Here is a 27,533-nt window from a genome sequence, read left to right on the forward strand (position 1 = left end):
TCATGAAGATGATTCATGAAGGATACCCAAACCAACATCAGTCTCCAACACTCAGATTTTACAAGCAGCTGTCACAGATGGGTTTCAGGAGGGTATCTTTGCCAGCAAGTGAGTCTTGAGGTTACAAAAATGTAGATTTATCCTGCAAAGCATTCTCCTTTTGCCACCCTTGTGAACAGCAGTAAAAAGAGAAGCCAGATGGGGGTGGGTAGAGGAGAGAGAGAACATTTATACACACTATAGTTTTACAAACACTAAGCTTTCACACTTCCCATCTTGGCCCATGCTGTAGCCTGGGTAAGGTGATGAAGTCCAGGCATTCATCTCCCATTGTTGTTTGGGCCTTCTTTCAGGCCAGAGTCTGGAGGGGCAGAAGACTGTGCACTACAGCAGGGTCTTCAAGAGATGAATGGGTTATTGACAGCTATCAGCAATGGGGGGGACCCTTCCAGGATTCAGGACTTGCCTGTAGGACCTTCCCCAGGGGCTTACAGGGCTCTTCTGTGTTGGTGTCCAGTTTTGGGGTCTTTATGGGTTCATCACTGTCCATTTTCTCCTCCTTTTGTATTATAATAATAACAATGGTATTATGTGCCAGGCACTGTACTAAGCACTGGGGTGGATATAAGCAAATCGAGTTGGACAAAGTACCTGTCCCATGAGGGGCTCACAGTCTTGCTGCCCATTTTACAGATGAGGGAACTGAGGCACAGAGAAGTTAAGTGATTTGCCCATGGTCATACAGCAGAAAAGTGGCAGAGCCAGGATTAGAACCCATGACCTTCTGACTCCCAGGCCCGTGCTCTACCCACTATACCATGCTGCTTCTCACGGACAATGCACATTCATTCACACAGCCACCCGCACACCCATTCTCCATAGATAGGAATGATCTACATATGGTGCATTCATAACCATGAGGAGAGATATCAAGGACAGTCATCTTACTGATTTTTCTAGCATTTATTTTTTCCACCATTAGAGATTAAATGCTTGCCTGGTCTGTTTCAATACGGTACTGTCTATTTCCTTAGTTCATATGGTTTTAGGGTTATTGGAGAAGTGACGAGCCTGTAAAATCTTTTTGCAACAGTCTTGTAAGCAAGTACAATTGACTAGCTCACAATTTGTTGGGTTTTTTACGTGGTATACAGCTAGTTAACTAGTGGACATCTGCATTCTTTCCCATTTGCTCAGTCCGTAGTCTCATAGTCAATTAATCATATTTATCAAGCACTTACTGTATGCAGAACACTGTACTAAGCACTTGGGAGAGTATACTATAACAGAGTTGGTAAACACCTTCCCCTATCACAATGAGCTTTCAGCCTAGAACTCACAATAGTGAGGGCTATTTGAAACGCTTCATTTTGTTTGCATATGTTCATGGGTGTGTACTTACACACAAAGTCAGGCTCAGTTAGTCTCTCTCTCTCTCTCTCTCTCTCTTTTTCCTTTTAACCCCAGCCTGATTTTTCTCCACTGATCAGATCAGCATCACATTCACAGACATGTTATGGAAAGGACACATCATAGAATCTATAAATGCCTGGTGCCAGTGGACAGCATGTTCCTTTCCGGAGAACCGTAACTGGGGAAAGTTCAGGCTATCGTTAATCAAATATTGCACAGAGAGGTTGAGGTACTTCCAGTTGAAACCAACTTTGTTTTGGCATGAATTTGTTCCTCGAGTGAGCTTCAAACAACCCTTAGCAGGAAATAAGGAAATGTGCTAATGGGGTCAGATACAGCTGGCCTCATGATCCCAAGTCTTTCCTCTATCCTAACAAATAGCATAGCCTTTCTTCACCCACACACCATAGTGAATTTTCATAAAAATAAATTAAAACAAGTCCCCAGTATATAAAGAGGCTGTTAGGTGGAGTCTTTGGAAAAGGGAAATGATGTTGGAAAATGTGGGAGATCTAACGTCTTCATATTTCAAATATCCACGTGTGTTTTTCCAGAACTGAAAAAAGAACAAAGTTGAAACTGAGAGTCTTCTGTTTCAGGAAGATTGGTACAGCATAGGCGGCAGTAGTCATTGGCAATATTTTCCCTTTGCCGTCCCTCAGAAAGAGAACTCACAAGAGAAGTGGGTGGGGTTCCTCCTAGGCTCTGTTGGGTTCAAGACACTGCAGCTGCTTTTCTTGAATTCTCCATTGCTGGTATCTCCTTCTTGCCCAAGAAGACGTGGGGATGGGGGTAACAGAGTCTGTGGCTGGTAATGTGGCAGGGCAGCTGAAACGAAAATGTTTGGTAGTGGAAGGGGAGGCAAGAGTGGGGAGTCCACAGCTGGGAATGTGATGGGGCAGCTGAGGTACCCAGAAATTAGGATGGTTGGTAGTGGAAGGGGAGGCAAGAGTGGGGAGTCCACAGCTGGGAATGTGGCAGGGCAGCTGAGATACCCAGAAACTAGGATGTTGGGGGAAGGGGAGGCAAGAGTTGGTAGAACCTGATAAGTCACTGAGCTGTAACCACAGACTGACCTTTCAGCTGGGGCAGCTTGGAAAATGTGTCACCTGCTTGCTGAAACCTGATTTATAGGTTCCTGGGATTTTTTAATGGTATTTTTAAGCACTTGCTATGTGCCAAACACTGTTCTAAGTGCCGAGGTGTAGATACAAGTTAATTCAGTGGGACACAGTCCTTGTCCTGCATGGGATGGGTAAGTAAGTAGGAGTAAGACAGTCTAAGTAGGAGGGATATCAGGAGATCTGAGGCACAGAGAAGTTGAATGATTTGTCCAAGGTCACACAGCAAGCAATTGGTAGAGGCAGGATTAGGACCCAGGTCCTCTGACTCCCTGGCCCATATTCTTTTGACTAGGCTACACTGCTTCTCATTTCTGATATGAACAATCTATGGAAGAAAACTCTGGCCAGTTTTTGTTTGTTTTTCTGAAATTCAGGCTAGCACCACTTGCACTTAAGTTAGGAGAAACTTCTACACCAATAAAACCAATTACCAGCTGCTTAGTTTTCACCAATCTATTTCACCCTCCTGATACAAAATGAGAATCCATTTAGTGGCACAAAAGCAATATGACACACCCCTGCACATACACACTCTGGAGTAGTTCAACACAAATACCATCATTATTATTCCATAGTTTATTATCATTTTTAGCTTTCCAGATCTGTCTATTTTTGATATCTAAAGCCTGTTCTCATTGTATGACCAAGCTATAGGCAAGAGAGTGGGGCCAAATGGTTAGAGACAAAGATTGGCGCACATAACCATATGAGTGATATGCGCTGTGACTAAACTTCTTATCTTATATTTACCCCAGTACATAATGCAGTGCTTGACCCTTAGTAAGCACTTATCAAATATAATAGCCATGGTTTCCAGGATGGCTACTGGTTCCCAAATTCACTTTAGTTCTAAATTTTGAGCTCTGCAAGGACTGACTTGTTCCAGCTCTGTAAATTGGGAATATCTTCAGCATCACATAATTGTCCATATGATCACATGACAAGGCAGGATTATCAGCACCAAGGTCCTCTGGTTTCAAGACAGTGGAGGACTGTTGGTCCCACACTGAACTTTATATCTCACCATCAACAGCCTCACATTTGAATACTGAAGGCAACGAAATTCCCTGGGGGATTCAATAAATCCTTCTGCATGACAAATAGACACTTTTGTCTTTTATGTGGTCTGAACTACAGATTGTTTTTATTTTTTTCCTGACAATGGTAGGGGAAGTGAGTGAGGTTGTAATGACTCCTCACACACAGAGATGATGGGATATTTTAATTATTGTTTTCAAAGCCCCTGGAAATCCCCCTGAGGAAAGGACTTGTCCTGATTGGAGTTTCAGTTCTGGCTGTCATGGAAGTTTTGATTTGTGATCTGGGTTGGGCAATCTTTGAAGGAAGATCACTGAAAGATAAGAGCCCAGTTGTGCTGCAAGATACCTCATTAACTAGAATCCTCTCCCTACATGGAACAGTTGTGTAATTTCACTTTGTCTGCTCTCCATCCCGCTGCAAAGGGTACCCACCACAATCTAGTACCTGTCATTGTTTTCATGTGTTCAGGTTCTGCCAACACCCACCCTGTTCTCCTTGTCTTCTGTTTTACTTCTGTGGACATGCACGTGCACACATGCCTCCACTAAGAGTCAGAATGAGAGTAGCTTTTATCTCTTCCTTTAAAAGTTGGAGTAAAAAATGCACTACTTCAACTGGTAAATTTGGAGTGTCTGCCTAACTCTTCTCAAAACCTAAATTCAGTTTTCTGTTGTCATTTAATCAACTTCATTCCAGCTCCTGTGGAACAGGGATTGTGTCCACCAACTCCTTCGTATTGTACTTTCCCAAGTGCTTATTATAGTGCTCTGCATAGAGAAAGTGCTCGATCAATTGATGCAGGGACAAAGGTCCCATTCAGTAGTATAGGTCCTCTCCTCCCATGGAGGGACAACATGGTTTAGTGGAAAGTTCTATTCCCTGCTCTGCCACTTGCCTGCTGTGTGACTTCGTGAAAGTTGTTTAACTTCTCTGAGCCTCAGTTTCCTCATCTATTAAATGGAGATAAATAAAAATACCTGTCATCCTCCCTTAGACTATGAGCCACATGTGTGACAGGGGTTGTGTCTGATCTGATTGTGTATCTGTTCCAGTGTTTAGCATGTAGTAAGTGCTTTTAAGTACCCAAATTATTGTTTTTTGTTAAGAATTTAGATTTATCAAATGTTCCATCAGAGGTTTTCCATGCTACTTAATAAGAAGAAAGAAGTTCAAATAAGGTTTGGCTTTTTCCTGTGGTTTTATTGGCTTATGCTCTTCTTGATCCCCATTAGTACTGAAGATTGACAGCTCTCTGGAGTTGTCAGAGAGGTTCTACAGGGAAATATTACTGTAGAATATAACTCTTGGTGGAATATTGTCTTATTATAAATGTACTGTGGAGGACCAGCATAGAAACATTGTTTCTGTGGATTGACAGACAGTGATTATATGTTTAGGAATCATGGTGAATTTTCAGTCCAGTTTTGAACTTTTGCCCTTAGGGAACAGAGTTCAGTAGGAAAGGAAGATAATAAATGCAGAGCACTAAACTAACTGCTTGGGAGAGTACAATATAACAGAGTTGATAGACATGTTCTCTGACAACAGTTACAATCATTCTTTGAAATAATGAGTTTAGAGTCAGAGGAAGTTCAGGTCTTTGGGGTGGTGTGAATGAAAGGATTGTAAATTAGAATGTTGGAGATTTGCTCATGCTTACACATTTTTCCTCCTGTTCTTTTAAGGAGGTGAACCTGAAGGTGCTGAATCTATCTGACTTTCAATGTAGAGGAGAGTCAGGCTCCATTTACAAACACATAGATGTTGCCTTCAGTCTGTGAAGAGTGAGGAGTCTCTGGAATCAATCTATCAAATTTTTTTGAATGCTTACCATGTGCAAAGGACTGTGGTAACCACTTGTGAGGATACAGTATCACAGAATTGGTAGACATGTTTCTGGCCTACAATGACCATACAGTGTAGAAGGGACTAGGAGTGTCTAAAAATCTAAGAGGACAAAACTTGAATCGTCAATCATACTGTCCAGCCCTACTCCTGATTATCATCAATGCTAAGTGGACCAGGACTAGTGTGAAACTCAAAAACTTCATTTTAGCCAGTGATTTCTACCTTCTCCTATACACAGCCAATTCCTAGACTTGCTGGCATAACACAGACTCTTTTGAGTTTCACTTCCTTTCCACGGTGACCTGGATTTTCTGGTCTGTACTAGCACAGAGTTTGGATGACCCTAGATTACCCAGACTGTTTTGGGATGTAATCATTTATTTATTTATTGAGCACTTACTGTGTGCAGAGCACTGTACTAAATGCTTGGAAGTATACAATGCAACATTTTTAATAGAGACTTTCCCTGCCCAAAGGAGCTTACAGTCTACAAGGGGAGACAGACATTAAAATATAATTATAAATGTGTACATTAAGTGCAGGGGCGAGACAGAGTAGTGAATACCATGTGTTTTTACAGTGTGCTCTCCCAAGTGCTTAGTAGAGTGCTCAATAAAAAGTAAGTGCTCCAGAAACACAATTAACTAAAGAGTCCAAATTCCAAATTCATAAGCAACACAGAAGGGAGAGGGAGGAGGGAGATGACTAATGAAAGCAGGCAGGATGGGGAGAAGAAATACTATAAATATACACTGAAGAACTTCAAGCACTGTAAACTGACAGCCAGAAAATAGCAGTAGCAGATGGCTCCATATAAGAATTGAATAAAGCCAGCAAAATGAAAAGTCAGTTACAAATACCTAAAGGTCTTTCAGAGAGTGAGAGAGAAGCAGGTATTTGCATGAGTACATGACGGGGAAAGGAATGAGAATCTAGCAGTGAAAGTGCAATTATGTTTGGCTTCACATAGACTATTCTTTTCAGTTGCAATATTTTTGAATATTAATCATCATTGATATTTATTAAGTGCTTACTATTTGCAGATCACTGTACTAAATTCTCGAGAAAGTACAATACAACAAAGTTGATAGGCGTTCCCTCCCCACAGCAAGTTGAGGACAATAATCTATATTTGATGCAATTTCCTATAAAATGATAAATGTCTAGTATGGCCTTCACTGGACTGACGTGAAAGCAAGTGTCTATAAAAATGCAGTTCACCTTTAGAACAACTTGGATTACACAAGTTTGATGAAATTCTAGTTTTCCATCCCTGCTTCCCCACCTCAACAACTTCTCAAACTCAGCTAAACCCAAAAACTTAGTTGACAAGCTGGGCTCTTCCTAGAAACACATTCTCAACTTTTTCCACTGTATCCTTGCTGTTGAGACAAGAGAGGACCAGAGCTAAACCTCAGAACTGAGTTCTCAGATTGGGCCTCTCTAGACAGAAGAAGAAGGTCATTGTTGGAATCCAAGCCCAGCTAAGCAAATGCTGTGTTGTTTTTCTCCTGCCAAGTTTTTTAAGCTCTTCCCTCCAGTTGAAAGGAGATTCCAGCCACAGGGCACTGAAGGCCTGAGAAATGGAAATGTGCCTGTCTGTCCAGGCCACAGCTTCTCTCATTGAAAGACTGGTCAAATCTGACCTGGCTGCAGAACTTGACCTGACAAATTTGTGTTTGTTTTTGAGTGGTGTAGAGCTGGTTTGAAAATGGGCATGAATTAATAAGTTTTGGACCCAAAGGAAATCAGACAGTGGGTCCAGTGAGTGCTGTGCAAATTGTCTTAAAAATCATCTTAAATCCCTGACCTCTCCATTCTATTTTTTTTCTAGGCCCTCATGGGAATTCTGAGTTCAGAGCAGGCAAATAGTTTTATTCTCTGACTAGAAATGGGAGGAAGGAGCATGAGCCAAATATTTTTTGTGAGCAGAATGAATTTTCACTTTGCCTGCTAGACATTCTTTAGTTTTTGTTTTTTCAAATGATAGGCAATGGTGATCCAGAGAACCACCATTTCCCCCTGACCACCAAGTCACTTGTTCTTCATACATGACTTCTCATTCTGCTGGCAAGAATCCACCAACCTCTCTTCAGAACAGCTTCGACGGCAGTTTAAATCTGGAATAGACTGACTGGTGGAGAGAATGTAAAGGAGGTGAAGGGAAGAAGCTAAGAAAAATTGGAGCCACTACCTTAGATCTGATATCCCATAATATTTAGGAAAATGGCAAAGTAGAGCTTTCTTGTTACCTGAATAAGGCATTCACAGTGAGTTGGTGTTGCGAAGTAAATTCATCTAGATCCTCAGACAGTTATTTCATCATTTGCAACAAACATTTATTGAGAATCACAGGACATTTAGAAGCATTTTTCTCTCTCCCATTTGGGTCTCCTCTCCTAATGCTGAGACAAAATACCTATGCTAATGTTCCTTTCAGGATTTGACCTAACTTTCAAAACCAAGACACAGTAATGTGTTGTCTTTATTATATCTGAATTATCCAGAAAAAGGCTTTCACCCTTTCATTCTCAATGGGACATTTTTTTCTAATTTTAAAATTAACATTTATTTTCTGGGATAGTTTTCCACATAACCACTTCCCCATAGAATGAACTGGGCCCATGAAGAGAATTTAACTAAGAATTAAATTTAAACTGAAACTGCTTGGGAAATCAACTCCCACGCCTCCTCTGATTCGTCGCCTGCTGGTCATTATTCCCATTGACACTGTGCTATCCCATCAAATTAATTCATGCAGAGCAGATTGAGTGTTATAACTAGCATGGCTTTTGGGAAAATCTCAAATTTTCTGGATGATTATGCCACCGTCTGCAACACATTTGTTTAATACAAAAAAAATTCAGTGAGAGCATGGAGAATCCCATATGCCTGTTCTTCTGGATATTGCTTTCTTTAGAGCTAGCTAGATGACTGATTTGTTGATTGGAAAATTGGTCAAGAGATTTCTGACAATTCTTTATTTTTTTTCATTTTGCTCTCTCCTGAGAATACTGGAATTGCCCCAAGTGTTTGTGAGGAAAGGGATATTGCTTAATGCTAGGAAATGGAAGGGGATTGTGTTGATGTTTCGGCTCACCAAAGATGGCTGTCTGACAGAAATGCTTCATGACCGTAACTTGAGGACACCAAAACATTGCCCAATTCAGGGCCCTGAGGGGAGTTTTCCAGCAGTTAAAATGGCTTTGCAGTTGCTCAAATCAGGGAAGGAAAGCCTTTAGGGAGACCCCAAGTCCCAGCATGTTACACTTTCTTGGACAAGGCTTTCTGGTTATATATGAGGCTTTCTCAACCCTCTCTAAAATCAGTGCCACTGCTCTACCCTCCAGTTCAAAATTCAACAAACAATTGCCCAGATCTTAAGAAAAGCATATTTCCCGCTTAGAATATATAATGATTATGCTTGTGGTATTTATAGGAAAAGTCCTCTTCAGCTAAACCCTTAAAAATACTTTGATACGGTGGGTAACAGAAAATAATTACCACACAAATAACAGACTTAAACCAGTTAAACATATTGGTTGCTTTCTGTGAGAGAGAACAACTCAGGTTTTTTGTAGTATTAAAAAAAATAAAAGTTCAAAAGTCTTTACATCTTTTCTGCCTTGGTTTCTTTAAGGAATTTGGAGTTTTGTGAGAATGAACTCTTTGTGTGCTTAGGTGTTTACAAATTTGAGAATTTAAGAAGATGAATTCAATTCTGGATTTGTTGAACTTAAGGGGCTTAGAGGACATCCACATAAAGATGTCCTGGAGGCAGGAGAGAATATGAAATTGTATAGAAGGAGAATGGTCAGGGGTAGCAGAATAGATTTAGAAGTCATCCACATAGAGTTGGTAGTTGAAGCCACGGAAATAGATGAGCTCCCCAAGGGAGAGCACGTAAATTAAGAGATGACCCAAGATCTCTATGAGATATTACCCACCATTGGGTCAAGAAGCTGTCAAGAATGATCAACAAACTTCAATTTAATGATAGAATATTTCACTAAAATTCTTAATGTTTCACCATAAAGTTGATTTTACTTCTAGATTGGGTTCCTCTGTGAAGATGGTCACAAATTTCTAGGTATCGAATAAGCATACAATTTACCTCCAATGGAGTACATTTTCAAGATTTTTTCAGTGGATCCGTGCATGGTCTGTTTTGGTGATTTTAGGCCCAAGTTTGAGGAAAGCAACTTTTGTAAGCATCATACTATTCTAATTTTGAAATCTCTCTTAATTTTGAAAAGCTTTGTAAATTAAAATAAGCAAAAATCACCCTGAAGAAGTGATGTCCCATGTCAGCTCAGGATCTCTTTTCCTGATGGATACCAGGTAACCAACTAGATGGGGTTAGAGGAATAAGAAGAGGGAGGAAGGAAGAAAAAAGGAAAATGAAGGCAAATATAAATCTATTTTTCTCTCTTCTCTCCACCATGCTATGCTGGTTCTTCCACACCTCTTGTCCCGAGCCCAAAGTATTGAATTTTAGAGGAAAGAAATGAGGAAAGAAGAGAAGATGGTCACTGAATCTGGAAACTCATGATATTCCCTGAACTGTTCTAAGTGTAGCAGAGATTAGAAGAATTTGCAGGCCATGAGTATTGCCAAACACTGAAGATGATTGCAAAATCTTTTAGCCTTAGGGTTTTTTTTAAATAGAACAGAATCATTTTTCTGTCTCATGATGAAGAGATAGTCAAAAGAGCATCCTCACGTCATTGTCAAGTAAAACATTTTATATTGCATACCTTGATTCTGTTTATCTTCTTGGGAGTTTAATAAACACTCACTTTTAAATAGTTTCTTTATACCTGTACCCTCTGTGTGCACATGAGTAATTGTATTTTTATCTAAACACCTTTGATCATCACAGTGCATCTTCATATAATTATGCTTTCATTCACTGTGCCAATTCAGTAAACAGTTTGGCCCCTCCAAATGGGAGGGGTTGATTTGTAAACTGCACTGCATGTGGTATTTGTAGGAAAAGACATCTTCAGTCAGAAAGACATCTTCAGTCAGACCCTTTAAAAAGACATTGACACCGCACAAATAACAGACTTAAACCAGTTATACGTGTTGGTTGCTGACTGTGAGAGAGAACAATTTAGGTTGTTTCAGTGCTTAAAAAAAATAAAAGTTAAATCTTTTCTACCTTGATTTCTTTGAGAAATTTGGAGTTTTATGTGAATGAACTCTTTGTATGTGTGCTTAGGTATGTACCATGTGTGCTTATGCATTTAAAAAAGTGACTATGTGTACAGCGTGTGGTTCCTTGGACATGTAAAATGGGTTTGTGTGTGTGTGTGTAAGTGGAATAAGTGTATCCATTCTATATGAGCTTTTATGTGGTTTATTCTAGAAGCCAGGACCAAGTAAATGACATTTGATCTAATGTCATTTTGGACTGTAAGTCATTTTGTCCTTTGGAGTGAACTTGTTGTGTAGGCTTGTCATCTGTAGCAGTTCGCATACAGATGCCAAAAAAGAAAGTCTTTATCCTGGTTCCTTTGCTTCATAACTGGGTGCCCACGTGGATACTTAGAGCCTCTATAAGATGTCTTTGTTCCCTTGTGGGCCATTTGTTAAAAGAATAGAAAATTATGCACCAAATGGAGCATTCTTTGGGAATGGCTTTTCAGTAAGAGAAGCATCGTAAGTCAGATGGACAGGAATTAGTGTTCTTGTTGATGAACTTTATGTGTGCTAATTCTGTGTTATACATTTTGTGTACTAATTTCAAAGGTTGTTTAAAGTAAATGCAGGTAATTTACAGTGGTAGTGGCTAGAGTACTTGGGTTATCTATCAAAAGCAAGTGAATGGATAGTTTCAGGTTTTTGTTGTTTAATCTGAGATTTTTTTCCAGATAATGCCCTATATTTGGTCTTCAGGGTTTGTTCAAAGCTGTGGTACTATGATCCATAATTTTTCTTGCTAATACATGCTTACCATTACTCATACATAAATTTACAATCTGTGTCTTTTAATCTTTCTTTCCTCAGAATGTGGTGTGCTTTTCAAGTGTCTTCCAGTTTGGCTACCGAACTTCTGATCCAAGTGAACTCCGGGAAATATTTTAAAAAATTGATTTCCCATTGAAGCTATCTTTATTTTTTTGGTTAAATGTAGATATTAAAGTTATCTAAGAATACCTTGAGTAATGTCACACAATGTCTGATGGTGTTGTATTGGAACACTTTTTCAACCTTTCCAGAACATTAGCTCTCACAAGCCATAGGTAGCAAGAAGTACAGTGAGTCTCTTGCAACACAGGAGTTACAATTATTCAGTGCTATTTACTGTACTCTTACTGTGTGCAGGGCACTGCATATCGTAACATTCTACCCCAAAGATATTTAGTGAAAGGTATGTGATATAGAAGAACTGCAGAAGGGAAGGAAGAAAATTATTTTAACTGCCTCATATCTGTGAGGATAAGAGACAAAGAAGATAGGAAGGCAATGTACAGAGGGGTGGGTCTTGGAAAGTCATTGATTGGCAATGCGATATGCAGTTTGCATCAACAGCTCATTGGTTCAGATCTAGTCCTATAGCATTTTATAAGGGTGGCGTGTTAATACTTTTGATCTGATTCCTAATAAACAATTGCACCCATACTTAAAATATTACAGCCTACCAGGACATTGAAGGAGAATTTGGCTGGGTGGTATAATGTTTTGATATTGATGGTTTGAAACAGATCATGCTGCTGTTAACTTGGGGCCAGAGTTCACATTAGGTCTTTTGGCTACAATACCCTGTGTAGCTATTGAAATGAACTTGGACAAGTCACTTAACCACTGTTTGCCTCAGTTCACTCATATGTCAAGGATATTTATTGAGTACTTCTATGTGCAGCGCACTGTGCTAAGTGCTTGGAAGATTATACTATAGTAAGTAGACACAGTCTCTCCACTCAAATAGCTTCCAAACAAGTGAAGGAAGTTGATGCTAAAATTAATTAAAGGTAGGGAAAACATCCAAATACAAGAGATATACATAAATGCTGTGGGGATGGGAGTATTAGGTGAATACCTAAAGCTTAGGGGTGTACATAACTATAAAATGGGGATTCAGTCATTCATTCAATCGTATTTATTGAGTGCTTAGTGTGCAGAGCACTGTTCTAAGTGCTTGGAAAGTACAATTCGGCAGCAGATAGAGACAATCCCTACCCAACAAAGGGCTCACAGTCTAGAAGGGAGGAGACAAACAACAGACAAGTAGACAGGCATCAATAGCAACAAAATAAATAGAATTATAGACATATACACATCATTAATAAAATAGAATAATAAATATGTACATATATACACAAGTGCTGTGGTGGGAGAGGGGGTAGAGTAGAGGGAGGGAGTATGAATGATGGGGAGGGGAGGAGGAGCAGAGGAAAAGAGGGGCTCACTCTGGGTAGTCCTCCTGAAGGAGGTGAGCTTGGAGTAGGGCTTTGAAGGGCGGAAGTGAGCTAGTTTGGCAGATGTTAGGAGGGAAGGCCTTTCAGGCCAGAGGTAGGACATGGCTCTGGACTTGACTCTGCTCTCTCTTTCACCCCACACATCCAATGCATCATCAAAACAATGCCTCTCACCTTCACAACATCGCTAAGATCCGTCCTTTCCTCTCCATCCAAACTGCTGCCTTGGTACAAGGTACACGCTGCCTTGAAGCAGCGTGGCGCAGTGGAAAGAGCACGGGCTTTGGAGTCAGGGCTCATGAGTTCGAATCCCAGCTCTGCCACTTGTCAGCTGTGTGACTGTGGGCAAGTCACTTAACTTCTCTGTGCCTCAGTTCCCTCATCTGTAAAATGGGGATTAAGACTGTGAGCCCTACGTGGGACAACCTGATTCCCCTGTGTCTACCTCAGCGCTTAGAACAGTGCTCTGCACATAGTAAGCGCTTAACAAATACCAACATTATTATTATTATTACAATCTCTCATAACATCCCAACTGGATTATTACATCGGCCTCCTCTCTGATCTCCCATCCTCCTGTCTCTCCCCCCTTCACTCTGCTGCCCGGATTCTCTTTCTACAGAAACGCTCTGGACATGTCACTCCCCTCCTCAAAAACCTCCAGTGGTTGCCTATCAACCTTCACAAAACTCCTTGCTCTTGGCTATCCACCACCTTGCCCCTTCCTACCTCACCTCCCTTCTCTCCTTCTACAGCCCACCCCATACACTCTGCTCCTCTGCCGCTCACCTCCTCACTATCCCCATTCACACCTGTCCCACCATCAACCCCTGGCTCATGTCCTACCATTAACCTGGAATGCTCTCCCTTCTCACATCCACCAAACTAATTATCTTCCCTTCTTCAAAGCCCTACTGAGAGCTCAATTCCTCCAGGAGGCCTTCCCAGACTGCGCCCTCCCTTTCTCTCTGCCCCTCCTCCTCTCCACATTGCCCCTACTCCCTCCCTCTACTCTACCCCCTTCCCCTGCCTTCAGCACTTGTGTATATTTGTATATATTATTTATTACTCTTTGTATTTTATTAATCATGTGTATGTATAATAATGTTGGTATTTGTTAAGCACTTACTATGTACAGAGCACTGTTCTAAGCGCTGGGGTAGATACAGGGCCATCAGGTTGTCCCACATGAGGCTCACAGTTAATCCCCATTTTACAGATGAGGTAACTGAGGCACAGAGAAGTTAAGTGACTTGCCCACAGTCACACAGCTGACAAGTGGCAGAGCTGGGATTTGAACCCATGACCTCTGACTCCCAAGCCCAGGCTCTTTCCACTGAGCCACGCTGCTTCTCTATGTATCTATAATTCTATTTATTTAGATGGTATTGATGCCTGACTCCTTGTTTTGTTTTGCTGTCTCTCCCTTTTAGACTTTGAGCCCATTGTTGGGCAGGGATTGTCTCTATCTGTTGCAGAATTGTATGTTCCAAGTGCTTAGTACAGTGCTCTGCTCAATAAATATGATTGAATGAATGACATGGGCCAGGGGTAGATGGTAGGACAGGCGAGAATGAGGCATGAGAACGAGGGATAACATAAATGTACTCCTTGCCTCCACCCAAATGAAAATGACATACATTTGGACATTGGTTATTCATTGAAAAAAAAATTGGATTATATCTTCATATTGTTACTTTTCATACATTTTTACTTTGTAGGCATCCTGTTGCCTGAAGAAGAGCATTCTCTCTAACAAGTCTTTTAGAATAATAATAATAATGATGGCATTTGTTAAGCGCTTACTATGTGCAAAGCACTGTTCTAAGCGCTGGGGAGGATACAAGGTGATCAGGCTGTCCCATGTGGGGCTCACAGTCTTAATCCACATTTTGCAGATGAGGTAACTGAGGCACAGAGAAGTTAAGTGACTTGCGCAAAGTCACAGATGACAAGCAGCGGAGCTGGGATTTGTACCCACTCCCAAACCTGGGCTCTTTCCACTGAGCCATGTTAGAAGAGGCATGTTATTTCTCAAAAGTATTGTAAAGATAGAGATTAAGGGAGTCGAGTGCTCACTCTTTTTTTATGTAAATCCCAGGTAGGAACACATGTATCCTGTACTTTTGGAAAGTTTGGGTGAGGCAGGCACAACTTTCATCCAAGTGGCCTTCTTAAGAGACTGTGGAAAACCCAGTTGAAATTAGAAAAAATACACCTACGTTCACCCTTTGTCTTCATCAAAAAGAGATGAGGGAAAGTGAACTTTTGAATTCCACAAATGAAATAATTAAGAACAACTGCTGCATCTGAGTCACAAAGCTTGCTTCAAGGTGCACTTTAAACCGATTTTGCTGTGAATTAGAGCCCGCATGTGCTGAGTAGACTGAAATGAAAGGAACCCTCAGTTTGAAATGTGTGAATTTAGCTAATTGTCTTTCATTCAGCTAATCCTCTGATAGGCAGGGAAGAGTATACAAGTTGTTTGGCACATTTTGCCCCAGGTCTAGCCTGGATCCAAAGCCACAGATGATACTGAGAGCAGATTGTAGCTTCAGCAGAGTGCCTGCAGATCACTGTTTATTTATGCAATCATATTGTTGACACTGGATGAAATATATGACAACAAAAGTCGCTCTGTGTTGAAGCTCAGAGTTATCTACTTGTAGATGTCATCTGCTTGTAGGAGACTCTTAGAAGTCTGCCAGTTTCTTCAGCAGGATCTTAACTCAGAACATCTTCTCGTTACTATGGAGATACTTAAAATGGATACAAAGTTGCTTTAAAGACCAGACAAGAGAAGCAATAGTCCTGGAATTATTACTCTCTAGGGTCTGTTTGAATCCATCCTAGCAGTGCTGTCTTATGTGATGCTTTCTCCTGTCTAAAACTAGCCCTGCTAGTGCAGGGAGAGAGAGGATATATACATGAGTTCCACTACCTTGGAAACTTCATTGTGGGATACAGACTGTGTCCAATATGATTATTTTGTATCTACCCCAGTGCTTAGCCCTGTGCTTGGTTCATAGTTTGTCTTGTCTTATGCTGTTGAGTTATCTCCGACCCATAGTGACACATGGACACATCTCTCCCAGAAAATCCTGCCTCCATCTGCATTGTTCTGGTAGGGTATCCATAGAGTTTTCCTGGTAAAAATATGGAAGTGGTTTTACCACTGCCTCCTTCTGTGCAGTTGAGTCTCTGGCCTCGACTATCCTCCCAGCACAGCCCCTCCCAGTTCAGGGGAGTCTTGACTTGTAGCAGATTGCCTTCCATTCACTAGCCACTGGCCAAGCTAGGAATGGATTGGGTATGCTTCTGCATAGTATAATAGTATAATACCAGAATTATTATTATTATCAGAATTTTGGCCTGGTCCAAAATTGATGAGAGCCAGGTTAATAATAATCATGATCTATGCTAAGTGCTCACTATGTGTCAGGCACTGTTCTAAGCACTGCTTATGATTAAAAATGGCTACTGGAAGAAAATGCAACTAGTGTTCTCAGGGTAATGACTGAAGCCCCATAGAACTTACTAATAGTGAACTATTTGATTTTATAATGCCTAAAGGAAGTGATCTTAGTGGGTATTTTGCAAACTGAGATATTGATGTCAGAAATCCAGATATCAATTTTAGTCACTAGACTGAGTTCAAAAATATTTCTATTGTTGATTTAGGGCACTTCTAGGGCTTCTGTGTGGGCTAATCAATGATATTTATCAAGTGTTCACTATGTGCAGAGCACTGTACTAAGCACTTGGGAGAGTACAGTAAAAAAGAGTTGGTAGACAAAATCCCTGCCCGTAAGGAGCTTACAGACTAGAAGGGGAGGCAGATATTAAAATACATTACAGGTAAGTTGTGCGGATGGGGTGAAAATCAACTGCTTGAAAGTTACAATCCTCAGTGCAGAAGGGAGGGCAGGAGAGTAGGTGAAGACTCAGGGAAGGACTCTTGAAAGAGATGTGATTTTAGGAGGGATTTAAAGATGGAGAGAGTAGTGGATTTATGAATTTGGAGGAAGTTCCAAGCCATGGAAGGATGTGAGCAAGCACAGGTGACAAGAAAAGTGAAAAGATACAAAGTCCAACATGGGGCTCACAGTCTCAATCCCCATTTTACAGATGAGGTAATTGAGACACAGAGAAGTCAAGTTACCCAAGGCAACACAGCAGACAAGTGGTGGAGCAAGGATCAGAACCCATGACCTTTTGACTCCCAGGCCCATGCTCCATCCACTAGGCCATTTTGATTCACTAATGGATATTGGACTCACTTTTGTCAATCTAGAAGTACCGCACATATATTATGTGTATAAGACAATGCAGAGATGTAATTTGGAACTCTTTATGAAAATACATAAAGTCTAGTGTCCCCAAGAATGAATCTGCCCTTCCATCCTTTGCTCCAAAATCATCACATTTCCTATTCAGGTCCTGTAAGTAAGAATTCTAAGCAGCGGTCTTCAGGGCAGGAACTAAGGTAGAGGGAAGCTGGTCACTTAAAGTAAAAAAAAGCAGCTATGAAGATATTTAATAATATATCACTCACAGGGCAGACTAGCTGAAAGCCAGAGTCCACCCTAGATGTGCAGTGTGACATTTATGTTCCTAGAAACACAGGATTTTGTGAGTTGATTTTTCTCAACCAGGATTTGGTATAAGGAACAAAATCTTTATTTTAGGTTCATTTTTAGGGGGATTAAATTCTATTCTATTCCTGTGACTAGAGAAAAGTTAGATCAAGATGGAATAGGAGATAATCCAAAATAGTGAAAATATCTCTACAAGCCTAGTAAATCTACTGAGAAATTTTGTTCTTTTTCTTCCCGATCTTATTTGCCTCAGCTTAAGAAGTCTTAACTGCATGCTCTTGGCAAGCAAACTTTTAAGATGTGGAAGCCTTTCTCATTTTTGATGAGGTTGCATTTTACTACATGGTCTTATCAGTGTTTCATGGCAAATGTCAGTGTTACAGGGAAAAATACCAGAAAGGAATTTTTATTTGTTCTTCACCTGTTTAACTTATCTATTCAATGGTATATGAAAAAAAAGCAAGAGACCGACTTCTTGGAAGAAGGCCTTAGTGGTAGTTTTAACCGAAACAATATGCTCCCATGTAGAATGTTAAAAACCTGGGTAATTTAGCTGAATGATACATTTGAGGTTTTCATTTTTCGTTTCTTATCCTTAACCTGCATTTTTTGTCTGACAGTAAAGTGGTTTTTATCTTTCCTCTGAGTAGAAATGAAAGATTCTATACCTATATTTCTTCAATCTTGTAGGACCCCTAATCGTTCTGCTTCTTTGTTTATCACAGGCGTGAAGTCCAATTCATGCAAGAAATACACCCGATCAGTCAGGATATAGTCAGTACTATGTCATGTCAGTTCCTCAGTTTCTATCAATCAATGGTATTTAATGAAAGATCATTGAATGCAAAACACTATACTAAGTGTTTGGGGGATACAACAGAAGCAAAGCACACGTTCTCTGTCTTCAAGGGGCTTACAGTCAGACTGCCAAAAATAATTTATAGGAGGAACATAGATATTGCAGGTAGTGGTTTTGCATAGCAGGACGATCCTAGATGAAACTAGATTGCATTCCCACTGCTGCACCCCTCTTCCCACCCTACAGCAGTTGTGTATATATGTACATATTTATTATTCTATTTATTTTATTAATGATATGTATATATCTATAATTCAATTTATTTATTTTGACACTATTGATGCCTGTCTCCTTGTTTTGTTTTGTTGTCTGTTTCCCCGTTTTAGACTGTGAGCCCATTGTTGGGGAGGGATTGCCTCTATCTGTTGCCAAATTGTACTTTCCAAACACTTAGTACAGTGCTCTGCACACAGTAAGTGCTCAATACTAGGGCTCACAGTCTAAATAGGAAGAACAGGTATTTAAACACCATTTTACAGGTGAGGAAACTGAGGCACAGAGAAGTTTAGTACTTGCTCAAGGGCACACAGCCAGTAATTGGAAGAGCAGGGATGTGAATCATAGTCCTCTGACTCCCAGGCCCATCTTCTTTCTATTAGGTCACACTGCTTCTCATTTAATAATGATGATATTTGTTAAGCACTTACTATATGCCAAGCACTGTTCTAAGCACTGGGGTAGATCCAAGATAATCAGGTAGTCTCACGTGGGGCTCACAGTCTTCATCCCCATTTTACAGATGAAGGAACTGGGGCACAGCAAAGTTAAGTGACTTGCCCAAAGTAACACAGCTGATCAGTGGTGGAGCAAGGATTAGACCCCACGACCTCTGACTCCCAAGGCCACGCTCTTTCCACTAAGTCATGCTGCTTTTCTAACTACCCCTGAAATACTTTTGAATTAGCAAATAGGTATCTTATTAAATGAATTTAGCAAGGATTGAATATTTTGCTTCCATTGAGAGAGGCCCTAAAATTAAACTACAAATAATGTTTGACTTCTAATGCTTTACCTTCCTAAATTCTTAGTAAGATAATAGTTCATTTAAGACCATTATGGAAAGTTTGGTGTTGTCTACCAGCAAAATCCCCAAAAGTCAAGAATTCTACTTGGGGATAATAATAATAATAATGTTGGTATTTGTTAAGTGCTTACTATGTGCAGAGCACTGTTCTAAGCGCTGGGGCAGACACTGGGGAATCAGGTTGTCCCACGTGGGGCTCACAGTCTTAATCCCCACTTTACAGATGAGGTCATTGAGGCACAGAGAAGTTAAGTGACTTGCCCACAGTCACACAGCTGACAAGTGGCAGAGCTGGGATTCGAACTTATGAGCCCTGACTCCAAAGCCCGTGCTCTTTCCACTGCGCCACGCTGCTTGATTAAAGTGTGTTTGAATAGTAAGTTAGGGAGGGAGCACTGAGGAAATTCTAGAAATTTTCATCTTAGAAAATTTTAAGAAAATTGGAATTGCTTTCCATCATCCAAACTCTATTGTCTTTTTCAGTTCAGTCCTTCTAAAACCACTTCCAGCTGGTTGCATGCACGTTGGCTCCCATCACACGCTTTGTTCCCTGCAGCTACTGTACAGTTGATCCAAAATGGTATAACCTTCCAGGGTCTGGCATACTTCTGCCTCAAAATCAAAACACATCTCCTTCTTGGAGAATTTGAATGAACATGTGACATGCTCCACTTTCTGCCATCCCATGCATGTTTTACTCGTAATTTTTTGTATGTATGTGGTGTGTGTGTTTGTGTGTATATTTGGTTTAAGTGATTGAATCCTTTCAACTTAAACACTCCTTTTTTGGAAGGAAATCATTCCTGAATGGACCACAGGCTTCTTCTCATGCCACATTTTGTTCTGTTCTACAGTCCAATGTTGATGGAACTGAAAAGTTCGGGGGAGAATACACATTATAAATACCAGAAAACATTGATTTAGGCAGCAGAGTTAATAGCTAACAAATGACACTGCTAATCTGTTGTAAACAGTTGCAGAGGAATTTTAGAAGTTAATGCTGAGCTTTCTTTATGCTGAGCACATAAGTAGTAGGCACCATTGTATCTGTTACTTTAAATAGATTTGCACAAGAGATGGGAATTAGTCCTGCTTTACAAATACGAGTCCGGAACTGGAAAAGTCACATGATTCTGAGATCTGAATTTCCCTTGATTTATGACCTTGGCTACCTCAGATATATGGCAATCCTTTGTTCCTCACAGATACATGACAATTCTTTGTGCCTCAGTTTTCTGCTCTGTAAGGTGGAAATGCCTCACTAAGGGATGGAATCAATTTGTTTCTTGTTTCTACCAGTTGGCAGCTAATTTTCATTTGTTGTCTTGTTTGTTATTCATCTGAATTAACCAGGTTATTTGAATAGCAAAACCATTTCCCTCCCTCTGTCCTTACTATCCTCAGAGCAGGGAAGACAATTTCTTTTCCCTGACGGCAGGTAAATGTTCAGGCTTTCTCCTATATGAGCCAAAGTCTGCCAATTGTCCATTCACATTAGAGTAGATATTAGATATCTCTCTCATTGATTCTGGGCTTAAATTTCCACTCAACTGGAGAAAGTATTCCAACACTGTGTGTCAGGTTGATGTTACCAAGGGCAATTAACTTTTGTTGTTTGAAATCTACCCTAGTCAGGAATTTAAACACATTTTCAAGAAGTGGTGGAATGTGCTAGGTAAGGCAGTTTAATCAAGTTAGAAACCTAGTCAAGAGAGTTGCTAATAAGGCCTAGCATTTTATACAGCCCTTCTCCAGTCCCTAAGTGAGATAACAGATAACTGGGTTGTTATCCCCATTTTCTAGATGCAAAAATTTTCAGTAAACTTGTAGGTTTTGAGGGGCAAGGAATCTTCTTCCTCCCCACCTTACCAAGAAGCAGTAGAATAGTATCCATACTTGGGATGAGGAAATAAGAATAAGGTGGGAGGTACATATAGCCTAGCTTGCTTTACGGCTCAAGGCGGGAGAGATTGTTATAGCCCAAAATATGGGGTCTTGACTTGGGGGATTGAAGCCACAGATGAAAATGGAAATAAAACCTAGTCTCTTTGCTTCACAGCCAGTCCAAAGAATACATAGCCCAGAAGGAATGTCCTCACTTTCAAGGCATCAAGCCTTGGAGCAGTACTCTGTTATGGGGGGCTGGGGTATGGCTCAGGATTTCAATGGAGGTGAAACTTTCACTACCAGAGTTCAGTCTGCTGAAAGGAAAGTCTGGCATTCTGGCCCAACCTGGATAGGTACCCTGGGGGTTGCCACTCACTGGAAATGTGAGTGGGGCTGCTGCCTGATACAGAACTGGAGTCAGTGCTGGGGAGTAGGTCACGTAGAGATGGCTTGTGAGAGGCAACAATCATGCAGAGAAGCATGCCGAGAAGCAGCATTCATCCCTCATTCTTGACACTGAGGCTTCTCCCCTAAGATCAGGAGGTTTGCATGGGCCAGGCTTTGATCCTCACTGACAGATTCTGATTAGGTGGGCTGCTCTTTATTCTGTTCTCCAGTTTCAACTCCTGCTTAACATCTGTCTCACAGCTCAGTTGTGGTGCTTTGTTTGCAAGAGCACTGAAATGCTCTTTTTTTTTTTTTTTTTTTACCAGACTGCTCATCTTAGCTTCTCTCACGGTCGATGCAGTTGTTGTTGCATTTGGACCTCCTTTTGCTTTAAATGGTCTTAATTCATTATGGCCAAGTAGAAAGAGCACGGGCCTGGGAGTCAGAGGACCTGGGTTCTAACCCCAGCTCTGTCCCTTGCTGTGTGACCTTGGGCAAGTCACTTAACTTCTCTGTGCCTGAGTTATCTCCTCTATAAAATGGGAATTAAGACTAGAAACCCCATGTGGATCACGAACTGTGTCCAACCTGATTAGCTTGTTTCTACCACAGCACTTAGAACAGTGCTAATAATAATATTATCATCATGATAAGCACTTAAATACAGTAATTATTATTATTATTTAGTACTTTATTTCAATAAGGCAGTGGTGTGAAATAGGAAGGGTCCCCTTTAGGAGAATGCCAAAGGGATCCCTGCTGACTTACCAGCAAGTGAAGCTCCTGCTTGCAGGGTATGGAAGCATTTTGTCAACAAATGAAGATGGGCCCTCAGCAGGATGCATCCTCACTATTCATGCTGGGTTTGTGCTGCTAAATGACATGAAAAAGGAAGCAGCATAAACAAAACATATCTTTAGAGAGGTCATTAGTCCTTTAATGATAAGTTTTCTGGTGGTTTGCTTGAGCTTCGAAGGGTATAATAATAATAATTGTGGTGTTTAAGCACTTACTATATACTAAGCACTGGGGTAGATAGAAGATAATCACTTCCCACATGAGGCTCACATTCTAAGTAGGAGAAAGAACAGGGATCGAATCCCCTGTTTTGCAGATGAGGGAGCTGAAGCACAGAGAAGTTATGTGACTTTCCCAAGGTCACACAGCAGACATATGAGAAGAAATTAGAACCCAGATCCTCCGACTCCCAGGCATGTGCTCTTTCCACTAGGCCAACCTGATTCCTTTCCTGCCCTGGGGCTGTGGGTCCATGGGAATGGTCTTCGAGGTCAGTATTGTTGCATTTCCAACCTGCCAGGTTGAGCAGATGTTTATCTGAAGAAATAAATTGAACTGAAATCACCAAGCTTTGCCACTGTGCATTTTTTCTTTTTGAGACAGCCTTCAGATGATTTTCTTTGCTTAAGGAACTTGGGGGACTAAAAATACCCTGTTCAGCAGTCTCTTTGAACTACAGCATTTTACCATGGAGATAGACTCTTGTTTTTTTTTATTAAGCATCAAGAACAAGGTTTGTCTGCTATAACTACAGTCTTTAAAATGTCCCAAATTTCCTGACCCTCATGACCCCAAAGGAAGTTTAGCATTTTGAGAAATCTTCCACTGTTTCAGGAGATCCTGCTCACTGTCCCCACCCCTACTCCTGGAATGGGAGAGATCACACCTCTCAAAGCTGTGGAATATTCTCTGTCCCATAGCCACCTGAAGTGATCCCTATGTCTCTGCCATTTTGGAGTTCCAGCCTCAATGTGAAAGTGATGTAGGGAGCCAGATGACTCCTAGCCATCCCCAATCAATTAGTGGGATTTACTGAGGGCTTACTATTGATAGAATACTCTACTAAATTTTTGGGAAAGTAAATTAAAATAGACATGATCACTGCCCTAAAGGAGTTTATGCTCTAGTTGGGGAGATAGATATTAAAATACAGGTAAGGGAACTGCACTCCATACCAGGAAAACATCTGAGAACATGGATCTATACTTAGGCTCACATTCTCTCTCTCCAAATAAATCCCTCAGATATCCTGCTCTCTAAACCCTCCTCTTTCTGTTGTCAGTTCTAAAAAAAAATGCCTTTCCTGAACAGGCTCATTGAAAAGATACAAGAAAACCTACAGGGAGAGATGAATAGATTGTACATTTTTCGCTTTGCAAACCGTTAATTACCAGGCTGTTAATGTAGGTCAGCAGATACTAGAGAGATTACAATTGATACATAAGCAGTGATGTGGCACAGTGTCTAAAAGTATTACCAAAGTCTGTCTTTGATGCAAACACTGGTGCTAAGAGTCTCCCGGATTTCCAAGTGAATTTTACTTTTTTGCATGAATGAGATGGCAAGACATTTGGCCCTAAAATGGAATTCGGTAACTTGGTTTCTTTAGAATGGGGATTAGAATGATCAGATGTTGAGATCTTAGCCTCTCTGTGGTTCCTTTTTTTTCCTTCTTTTTAAGCAAACTGCAAATGTTTCCTGTTTCCTAGCAGCTGGGTTTGTGTCTGTGGGATCTCAGCAGGTTGGCTCCATCAGAAATCCATTAAATTATTTCCCATTATATTCCTTTCTTCTTTACAGCCTTATTTTGTATAAAGATTTGGTACACTTGCAGAGGGCTTTTTGCAATATGTCAACGTTCTCCCTAGGATACCTCTCTCTTTGATCTGTGGGCGTAACTTCCAAGAACTGCATGGGTCTTCTTAAAGTGACAAATAGGCCCCATTGTCTGCTACATTATCACTGCCTTCCCACCCCAATACCCTCTCATTAAATCCTGCATAATCCCACTACACTGTAGTACAACCTTAGCCCTAGCCAATGGGGAAGGATGTAACCCCTTCTGAAGCTTCTGGTAATGTTGGCAAAGGAAGATGGTGACTCAAAGAGCCTTGACATTTCCCAGCAACCACTGACAGGGAGTTGATGGCTTACTGCTGCTATCTCTGGTTATGACTGAGAAGCAGATCATCTGAATTTAGGTATCCTCTCCCCATTCCTCCAGCAGCAAAAGTCATCCTCATCTTAATTTATCCTTAACATGCCCTAGTAAGAAGCAACGTAGCCTAGTTAGAAGCAGCATAGCCTAATGGAGAGAGCCCCCACCTAGAAGTCAGAAGGACCTTGGTTCTAATCCCGGTTGCGCTGCTTGTCTGCTGTGTGGCCTTGGGCAAATCACTTCACCGTGCCTCAATTACCTCATCTGTAAAATGGGGATTAAGTCTCTGAGCCCCATGTGGGACAAGGACTGTGTCCAACCTGATTAGCTTGTATCTATCCCAATGCTTTGAACAGGGCCTGATACATAGTAAGTGTTTAACAAATGCCATCATTATTATTATTATTAGGTGGCATGGCCTGGCAAATGGAGCTGGGCTAAATTGAAATGAAGCCAAACTCAATTGAGTTCAGACCGGTAATAATGGAGTCTCCAATCAAGGCTGATGGAAACTCTAAACAGTGGATAGGTCCGTTCTTCCAAATTATGAGTCTACCACATGTGAGAGAGGCTGACTGCCCCTCCCTTGTGCCACTAGGGCTCCCATTGGCCTCTGTTCTAGTCCAGAAAGGACTTTAACAGCAACAGAAGGCACCTTCCACTATTTCCCTTCCTTCTAAACTCCAGAGCTCTCCGAGGTGGGACAGAGGCTGCTCTGATCCCATCAGCTCCTGCTCCAAACTGGGCAAGTTTCAAATAGTTGCAGCTTGCAGCTCCTCAATTTTTAGAGTGTTGGGCAGACCACCGCCATGACTGCCATTGCAACTTCTTGACTGTTGGTCTAAGCTGTGAGGAGCCTGAAGCCCTGCTGCTCCTTTTGTGTTTATTGTCCTCTTTGTCCTTTTATATTTTTGTTTTATCTTTCCTTATGTGTCTGTCAACAGACTCCCTCCACGACTTATTCTTAGATTGTGAGGCCCCTGAGTGCAAGGGGACAGTGTCTCTATCTAATCCATGTGCTTTTTTGCCTGCAATCTCGGTGCCCATGTGCCCGCAATCTCGGTGTCATCCTTGACTCGTCCCTCTCGTTCACCCCACACATCCTATCCGTTACCAAGACCTGCCGGTTTCACCTCTACAATATCGCCAAGATCCTCCCTTTCCTCTCCACCCAAACGGCTACCTTACTGTTACGGGCTCTCGTTATATCCCGGCTAGACTACTGTGTCAGCCTTCTCTCTGACCTCCCTTCCTCCTCTCTCGCGCCGCTCCGGTCTATTCTTCACTCCGCTGCCCGGTTCATCTTCCTGCAGAAACGATCTGGGCATATCACTCCCCTTCTTAAACAACTCCAGTGGTTGCCTATCAACCTCCGCTCCAAACAAAAACTCCTCACTCTAGGCTTCAAGGCTCTCCATCACCTTGCCCCTTCCTACCTCTCCTCCCTTCTCTTTCTACCGCCCACCCCGCACGCTCCACTCCTCTGCCGCCCACCTCCTCACCGTCCCTCGGTCTCGCCTATCCCGCCGTCGACCCCTGGGTCACGTCTTCCCGCGGTCCTGGAACGCCCTCCCTCCTCACCTCCGCCAAACTGATTCTCTTTCCCTCTTCAAAACCCTACTTAAAACTCACCTCCTCCAAGAGGCGTTCCCAGACTGAGCTCCTCTTCCCCCTCTACTCCCTCTGCCATCCCCCACTTTACCTCTCCGCAGCTAAAGCCTCATTTTCCCCTTTTCCCTTTGCTCCTCCACCTCTCCCTTCCCATCCCCACAGCACTGTACTCGTCCGCTCAACTGTATATATTTTCATTACCCTATTTATTTTGTTAATGAATTGTACATCGCCTCGATTCTATTTAGTTGCCATTGTTTTTACGAGATGTTCTTCCCCTTGACGCTGTTTATTGCCATTGTTCTTGTCTGTCCGTCTCCCCCGATTAGACTGTAAGCCCGTCAAACGGCAGGGACTGTCTCTATCTGTTGCCGACTTGTTCAATCCAAGCGCTTAGTACAGTGCCCTGCACATAGTAAGCACTCAATAAATACTATTGAATGAATGAATGAATTTTTTCCCAGTGCTCAGTAGAGTGCTTTGCACCCAGAACTTAATAAATACTATTACTACCAGTGCGATTACTACTTCCTGAAGGAATTGATTACAGTGATACTGGTTTGTGTAGTGCCTCCCGTACCCCATTCGGTCACCCCAGAAATGAAGTGCCACCACAAAAGAGTAGACAGGTAGGGTTGCAGCACAATGAAAAAGTGCACACAAAGTGGAAGAAGGCTGAAAGATCCTCATCACCAACATCGGATCTTAATTATTCTACCTAGGCTTTCTTTTTTTCTTTTTTTATGGTATTTGTTAAATGCTTACTATATGCCAGGCAGTCCTAAGCATTTGGGAGAGTACATTGCAACAGTGAACAGACACATTCCCTGCTCGCAATGAGCTTACTGTCTAGAAGGGGGGAGGCAGACAATAATATAAATAAATTACAGGTATGTACAAAGGTGTTGTGGGGCCAGGAGGGGGGAAGAACAAAGGGAGCAAGTCAGAGTGATACAGAAGGGAGTGGGAGAAGAGGAAACAAGGAGGCTAAGTCTGGGAAGCCTCTTGAAGGAGATGTGCCTTCAGTAAGGCTTTGAAAAGGGGGAGAGTAATTTTCTCTCAGATTGGAGAAGAGAGGGAGTTCCAGGCCAGAGGCAAGACGAGGGTAAGGGGTCAGTGGTGAAATAAGTGAGATCAAGGCACAGTGAGATGGTTAGCATTAGGGGATTGAAGTGTGTAGGAGAGTAGTGAGGTGAGGAAGGAGGGGGCAAGGTGATGGAGTGCTTTAAAGCCAATAGTGAGGAGTTGTTGCTTGATGCAGAGGTGGATGGGCAATGACTAGAGTGTTTTGAGGTGTCAGGTGACATGTCCTGAACATTTATGTAGAAAAATGATCTGGGCAGCAAAGTGAAGTATGGACC

General features: G+C 41.6%; 1 long non-coding RNA gene across 1 annotated transcript in view; it reads left to right on the plus strand.

Moving 5' to 3' along the window:
• The window catches only part of LOC103166197, a 258,830-nt gene extending 247,328 nt beyond the window's left edge, over positions 1–11,502 (plus strand). Inside the window, exon 6 of the long non-coding RNA XR_003757825.2 lies at positions 11,439–11,502. This is a non-coding gene — a long non-coding RNA (uncharacterized LOC103166197). The remainder of the gene's footprint in view (positions 1–11,438) is intronic.
• Positions 11,503–27,533: the final 16,031 nt, after the last annotated feature.

This window comes from Ornithorhynchus anatinus, chromosome 3 (genome assembly GCF_004115215.2).
Source record: "Ornithorhynchus anatinus isolate Pmale09 chromosome 3, mOrnAna1.pri.v4, whole genome shotgun sequence".
NCBI lineage: Eukaryota > Metazoa > Chordata > Mammalia > Monotremata > Ornithorhynchidae > Ornithorhynchus > Ornithorhynchus anatinus.